This window comes from Arachis ipaensis, chromosome B10, assembly GCF_059453495.1.
Source record: "Arachis ipaensis isolate K30076 ecotype BB chromosome B10, ASM5945349v1, whole genome shotgun sequence".
NCBI lineage: Eukaryota > Viridiplantae > Streptophyta > Magnoliopsida > Fabales > Fabaceae > Arachis > Arachis ipaensis.
Genome location: NC_142435.1, coordinates 49902377 through 49909754, shown reverse-complemented (window position 1 = coordinate 49909754; position 7378 = coordinate 49902377). Strand labels below are relative to the sequence as shown.

General features: G+C 36.5%; 1 non-coding gene across 1 annotated transcript; it reads left to right on the top strand.

The window, feature by feature from the left end:
• The first annotated feature begins 414 nt into the window (after positions 1-414).
• Positions 415-522, top strand: LOC148579989 (small nucleolar RNA R71). The gene has a single exon (XR_015897092.1). It is a non-coding gene; the product is annotated as a small nucleolar RNA R71 (small nucleolar RNA).
• The last annotated feature ends 6856 nt before the right edge of the window (positions 523-7378 follow it).

The window sequence follows — 7378 nt, the reverse complement described above, 5'->3', positions numbered from 1 at the left end:
ATTATAGGTGTTTCCATGGGGTTCACCCATGTAATTCACCTCTGCAATTGCAGGATTCTTAGGATCATAAGCTTCTTCTTCAGAAGATGCCTCTTGAGTACTGTTGGATGCAGCTTGCATTCCATTCAGACTCTGAGAAATCATATTGACTTGCTGAGTCAATATTTTATTCTGAGCCAATATGGCATTCAGAGTATCAATTTCAAGAACCCCCTTCTTCTGAGGCGTCCCATTACTCACAGGATTCCTCTCAGAAGTGTACTTGAACTGGTTATTAGCAACCATGTCAATGAGTTCTTGAGCTTCTGCAGGTGTTTTCTTTAGGTGAATGGATCCACCTGCAGAAGTATCCAATGACATCTTAGCTAATTCAGACAGACCATCATAGAATATATCCAGTATGGTCCATTCTGAAAGCATGTTAGAAGGACACTTTCTGGTTAGTTTCTTGTATCTCTCCCAAGCTTCATAGAGGGATTCACCTTCTTTCTGTCTGAAGGTTTGAATATCCATTCTAAGCTTACTCAGCTTTTGAGGAGGAAAGAACTTGGCTAAGAAAGCCGTGACCAGCTTATTCCAAGAGTTCAGGCTATCTTTAGGTTGAGAATCCAACCATATTCTAGCTCTGTCTCTCACAGCAAACGGGAAAAGTATAAGCCTGTAGACCTCGGGATCAACCCCATTGGTCTTAACAGTATCACAGATCTGCAAGAATTCAGTTAAGAACTGAAAAGGATCTTCAGATGGAAGTCCATGAAACTTGCAGTTGTGCTGCATCAGAGAAACTAATTGAGGTTTCAGCTCAAAGTTGTTTGCTACAATGGTAGGGATGGAGATGCTTCTTCCATGTAAATTGGAATTAGGTGCAGTAAAATCACCAAGCATCCTCCTTGCATTATTATTATTTTTGGCTGCCATCTCTTCTTCGTGTTCGAAAATTCCTGTAAGGTTGTCTCTGGATTGTTGTAATTTAGCTTCTCTTAGTTTTCTCTTCAGAGTCCTTTCAGGTTCAGGGTCTGCTTCAACAAGAATGTTCTTGTCCTTGCTCCTGCTCATATGAAAGAGAAGGGAACAAAAAAATAATAATAGGGATCCTTTTTACCACAGTATAGAGGTTCCCTTGTTGTGAGTAGAAGAGAAAAGAAAGGAGAATCCAGACAGAAGGGTGAGGATAGCAGAGATATGAGATGAAGAGAAGTGTTAGAAATGAATAAATAAATAGAAGGAGATGGGAGGTGAGAGAATTCGAAAAATAAAAATTAAAATTTAAAGTCAAATTTCGAAAATAGTTTTTGAAAACGGTTAGTAGTTTTCGAAAATTATGAATGAAATAAAATTAAAATCAAAAATTGAAATAATTAGTTAATTAAAAAGAATTTTGAAAAAGGAGGGAGATAATTTTCGAAAATTAGAGAGGGAAAATTAGTTAGGTGGTTTTGAAAAAGATATGATTGAAACAAAAAGATAAGATTGATTGAAAAAGTTTTGAAATTTATTTTTGTAAAAGATATTGAAATTTCAAAAGATATGATTGAAACAAAAAGATAAGATTTGAAAATCAATTTTTTTAAAAAGATAAGAAGTTAGAAAAGATTTTGAAATTGAATTTGAAAAAGATATGATTGAAATTTTAATTTGAAAAAGATTTGAAAAGAAAATTAAAAGGATTTGATTTTGAAAACTAAAGTTGATTACTTGACTAACAAGAAACTAAAAAGATATGATTCTAGAGTTTAAAGATTGAACTTTTCTTACTAGGCAAGTAACAGCTTAATATTTTTGAATCAATCACATTAAATGTTAGTAACTAATTCGAAAATCATGAACTAAAATTAAGAAAAAGATTTTTTAAAATTATTTTTAAAATTTTCGAAAATAAAAAATTGAAAAAGATTTGATTTTTGAAAAAGATTTTGAAAAAGATAAGATTTTTAAATTGAAAATTTGATATGACTCATAAAAACAACTAGATTTTAAAAATTTTTGAAAAAGTCAATCCAAATTTTCGAAATTTATGAGTGAAAAGGGAAAAATATTTTTTTGATTTTTGAATTTTTAATGATGAAAGAGAAAAACATGAAAATGATGCAATGCATGAAAATTTTGGATCTAAACATGTGATGCATGCAAGAACACTATGAATGTCAAGATGAATATCAAGAACTTATTTTTGAGAAAATTTCAAGAAAAGAAAACATGCAAGACACCAAACTTAGAAATTTTTCATGCATAGACACTATGAATGCAAGAGTGCATATGAAAAACAAGAAAAGACACAAAACACGAAAATATGAAGATCAAACAAGAAAACTGGCCAAGAACAACTTGAAGATCATGAAGAACACTATGAATGCATGAATTTTCGAAAAATGCATAAATTTTTTAGAAAAAAATGCAATTGACACCAAACTTAAAAATTGACTCAAGACTCAAACAAGAAACACAAAATATTTTTGATTTTTATGATTTTATAATTTTTTTTTATTTTTTCGAAAATTAATGTGAAAAAGAAAAATAAAGATTCCAAAATTTTTAATATGAATTCCACAAATCTTGCACTCTTAGTCTAAAGCTCCAATCTGAGGGTTAGACATGGCTTAATAGCCAGCCAAGCTTTAGAAGATACAAATCAGTCATACAATAACAAATTTGATTAGCAACAACTAGCTTGCTCTTGTAATGATGACTTGGGAGCCTCAGTCCAAATGAATTTAGACGTAGCTCTACAGCCAGCTAGGCTTCTACATCCTTCATGAAACACTAGAATTCATTCTTAAAAATTCTGAAGAGAAATATATTTTTTTTGAAAATTTTTTTTTTCGAATATTAATTGGAAAAAAGAAAAAGAAGAAAATATTTTTGAAAAATTTTTGAAAACTTTTTGAAAATAAAATAAGAAGAAAATTACCCAATCTGAGCAACACGATGAACCGTCAGTTGTCCAAACTCGAACAATCCCCGGCAACGGCGCCAAAAACTTGGTGCACAAAATTGTGATCCCTGGTAATGGCTCCAAAAACTTGGTGCTCTAATCTTAATTCATAATTTGTCACAACTTCGATACAACTAACCAGCAAGTGCATTGGGTCGTCCAAGTAATAAAACCTTACATGAGTAAGGGTCGATCCCACGGAGATTGTTGGTATGAAGCAAGCTATGGTCATCTTGTAAATCTCAGTCAGGCGGATATCAAATAGTTATGGAGTTTTCGAATAATAGTAAAAAATAAATAGAAAATAAAGATAGAAATACTTATGTAAATCATTGGTGAGAATTTCAGATAAACATATAGAGATGCTTTCGTTCCTCTGAACCTCTGCTTTCCTGCTGTCTTCATCCAATCATTCCTACTCCTTTCCATGGCAAGCTTTCTATAAGGCATCACCGTTGTCAATGGCTACATCCTATCGTCTCTGTAAAAAAGGTCCAAATGCTCTGTCACGGCACGGCTAATCATCTGGAGGTTCTCGATCATACTGGAATATGATTCACCCTCCTTTTGCGTCTGTCACTACGCCCAGCACTCGCGAGTTTGAAGCTCGTCACAGCCATCCCTTCCCAGATCCTACTCGGAATACCACAGACAAGGTTTAGACTTTCCAGATCTCAGGAATGGCCATCCATGGGTTCTAACTTATACCACGAAGACACTAATAACTCGGACTCGGTCCCTTGTATTAGATATCCAAGAGATATTCATTCTAGCTTGTTTGCATGTAGAACAGAAGTGTTTGTCAGGCACGCGTTCATAAGTGAGAATGATGATGAGTGTCACATAATCATCACATTCATCATGTTCTTGGGTGCGAATGGATATCTTAGAAGCGGAATAAGTTGAATTGAATAGAAAAACAGTAGTACTTTGCATTAAATCATGAGGAACAGCAGAGCTCCACACCTTAATCTATGGAGTGCAGAAACTCTACCGTTGTAAATACATAAGTAATGAAGGTCCAGGCATGGCCGAATGGCCAGCCCCCAAACGTGATCAATAGATCAAAAGATATCCAAATATGTAAATACAATACTAAAAAGTCCTATTTATACTAAACTAGTTACTAGGGTTTACAGAAGTAAGTAATTGATGCATAAATCCACTTCCGGGGCCCACTTGGTGTGTGCTTGGGCTGAGCTTGAAGTTTACACGTGCAGAGGCTTCTTTTGGAGTTGAACGCCAAGTTGTAACGTGTTTTTGGCGTTCAACTCTGGTTCGTGACGTGTTTCTGGCGTTTAACTCCAGACTACAGCATAGAACTGGTGTTCAACGCCCTTTTGCGTCCTCTAAACTTGAGCAAAGTATGGACTATTATATATTGCTGGAAAGCCCTGGATGTCTATGTTCTAACGCCGTTGAGAGTGTGCTATTTGGAGTTCTGTAACTCCAGAAAATCTACTTTAAGTGCAGGGAGGTCAGAATCCAACAGCAGCAGCAGTCCTTCTTCAACCTCTGAATCTGATTTTTGCTCAAGTCCCTCAATTTCAGCCAGAAAATACCTGAAATCACAGAAAAACACACAAACTCATAGTAAAGTCCAGAAATATGAATTTAACATAAAAACTAATAAAAAATCCCTAAAAGTAACTAGATCCTACTAAAAACATACTAAAAACAATGCCAAAAAGCATATAAATTATCCGCTCATCAAGTTCATTGGGCTTAGGAGATGTTGCATTCTCCGGATCAAGTCCATTTTCATCTCTTCCTAAATCAATGCGTTCATTGATCTCCTTGGCAATCTTAAGTGATTGAATTCCAATTCCTTGGTAATTCAATCTCTCAAATCAGATCAATAGCCAATTTCTTGGTCTAATTGCTCATGAGAAGAGATGAAGTGTGGTCACTGATTATACCACATGTATTCCAAATCAAAGTATTGGGAGAATTATATATCACCATATCCGCCCAAACCCCAATTTGGTCCAACGTGACAAAGCAATTCTAGCATGATCTCTTCATTCCTCTTCCAAGGTTCAGAAGAGATCCAAGTATGAATAGCTTCTTTTCCAAGATAACTACTCAATTGGATGAAGATTGAAAGCTTTCTAGTAAAATCAAGAGAAAAGAGAGAAGAAGGATAATGAAAACTATTATTGATCCATCAAATTACAACAGAGCTCCCTAACCCAATGAAAGGGGTTTAGTTGTTCATAGCTCTGGGAATGAAAAGCATAGATGGAGAGTATATTCTGAGAATTAAACTAAAAGTTGCAGAGAAAGTAAAATACAGAGAGTAATTCTAATAATGCCAAAAAGCTCCCCTCTAGTTCAAAGTTCTCCCTATTTATACTATTCTTCTGATCTTTTAGTTGGCTCTTCAAGTCTTGGATATGGGCCTTTGGATCTTGAGTTGAAGCAGTTATCTTCTTCAGTGGGCTTAGCTTTACTTGCAGAGAGAAAGTGTGAAGTAGGCAGGGATTCTAGCTTAGGACGTTAGTGGCGTTAACGTTAAGTGAAAGTGTGGGTTCGAGAACGTTAGTGACAATCACCTTTTTCACTAACGTTCCTAACCCAAGGATGCTCCACGTTAACTTCAATGTTAGTGGCATCAACGTGACCACTAACGTTGCCTCTTGGTCCTTCACACACGTTATTGGGACTTACTTTTTCCAATAACGTTGAGAATCCTCCTTTCTCCCTATGTTAGAGTACATGTTAGTGTGGCCAACATGACCTTTAACGTAGGCTTGCCACATCTTTGAGAACGTTAGTGACACTTACCTTTGTCACTAACGTTCCAAAATGCCCCTACTTCCCACGTTAGAGTTCACGTTAACTAGGTTAACGTGGCTTCTAACGTGGTATTGCTAGCCATCTCCAATGTTAGTGACAAAGGTGAGTGTCACTAACGTTGGCTAATCATCCCTTTTACTCACGTTAGCTTCCACGTTAATGTAGTTAACGTGGGAGTTAACGTGGCTCATAGTGGCTCATCCCAACGTTAGTGACAAAGGTGAGTGTCACTAACGTTGGCGATTCTTTGCTCCCTCCACGTTAGAGTCCACGTTAACTGAGTTAACGTGGCAACTAACGTGGCTCAAAGTGGCTTAGCTCAACGTTAGTGACAAAGGTGAGTGTCACTAACGTTGGTCATTCTTTTGTTTCCCCACGTTAGAGTCCACGTTAACTGAGTTAACGTGGCTCTTAACGTGGCCAATATGAGCTTGGTCCAACGTTAGTGACAAATGTGAGTGTCACTAACGTTGGCTTCATTTTCTTCTTCCACGTTAATTACCATGTTAATGTAGTTAACGTGGCAATTAACGTGGGCTATGATGGCTTCGAGGACGTTATTGGCGATTACTTTTCTCATTAACGTTGCAAGCTAGCTCCCCTTCCACGTTAGAGGTCACGTTAGTTAGACTAACGTGGCTACTAACGTGGTTCTTCCTTGCTTCCTTTGTCCTGAAATCAAGCAATAAAGTACATCAAAGTTCTAGTCCAAGTTATGAGACATGCATCATCCAATTTGTCATTCAATTCATGCATAATTCTCATAAATTCATATAAAAATCACAATGTTAGCTTGAATCAAGATGTAAGTGAAATTCTACCCAAAACTTGCTTCTTTCCTAAGAAAGTGCATGAAACTACCCTAAAACCATAAAGAAAAGGTCAGTGAAACTGGCCAAAATGCCCCGACCTCACAACACCAAACTTAAAGCTTGCTTGTCCCTAAGCAAGTACTGGAACAAGAGAATAATGAATGAAATGACAAGAGGAATGAATCATTATTGTGGAAGTCATGTTCTTGGTTTTATGGTGGTTTGATGCATAGCAACTTAGGTTCATTCCTTCACTGGCTTTCAGACTTTTATCATGTCCTGGAATACTCACTTGATTGTACCCTATGAGACTTTTATTCATTTATCCTTTTGTCTTTCCAAGGTTTATTTCTTCCTTAGGCTAAGTGTTCTGTAAGGGGGCGACTCTTTAAGATAAGCTTTCAGCCAACACTCCCGAACCAGTTGGTTCAAGGTGCTAGGTATTGAAGCACCCCTAAGGACTTACTCCCTCAAGTCTCTCTTCCCCATACATGCACACTACAGGCACATGGTTTGTTATTTTTTTCCCTTGAGGTCTTGGTGTCCAGCACCTCTTTGGGTTACTAAATGTTCTGTAGCAAGGTTGCTCTTGATAGTGGATTTTCAGTTGATAATCCTGGGTTAGTTAACCCAAGTTACCAAGTGATGAAGCAATCCTAAGAACTTATTCATCCAAGCAGATCCTTGGTACAAGAGCACCACAGACACATCCCTCAAGATTCAAGCCCTTGGTGCCTAGCCTTATTCTTTATTAACTTTTCTTTCTTTTTCAACTCTTATTGTTCTTTTCCTTTTTCTTATTAGGATCTTGTTATTTAGCTAGTCTCATGGGGTG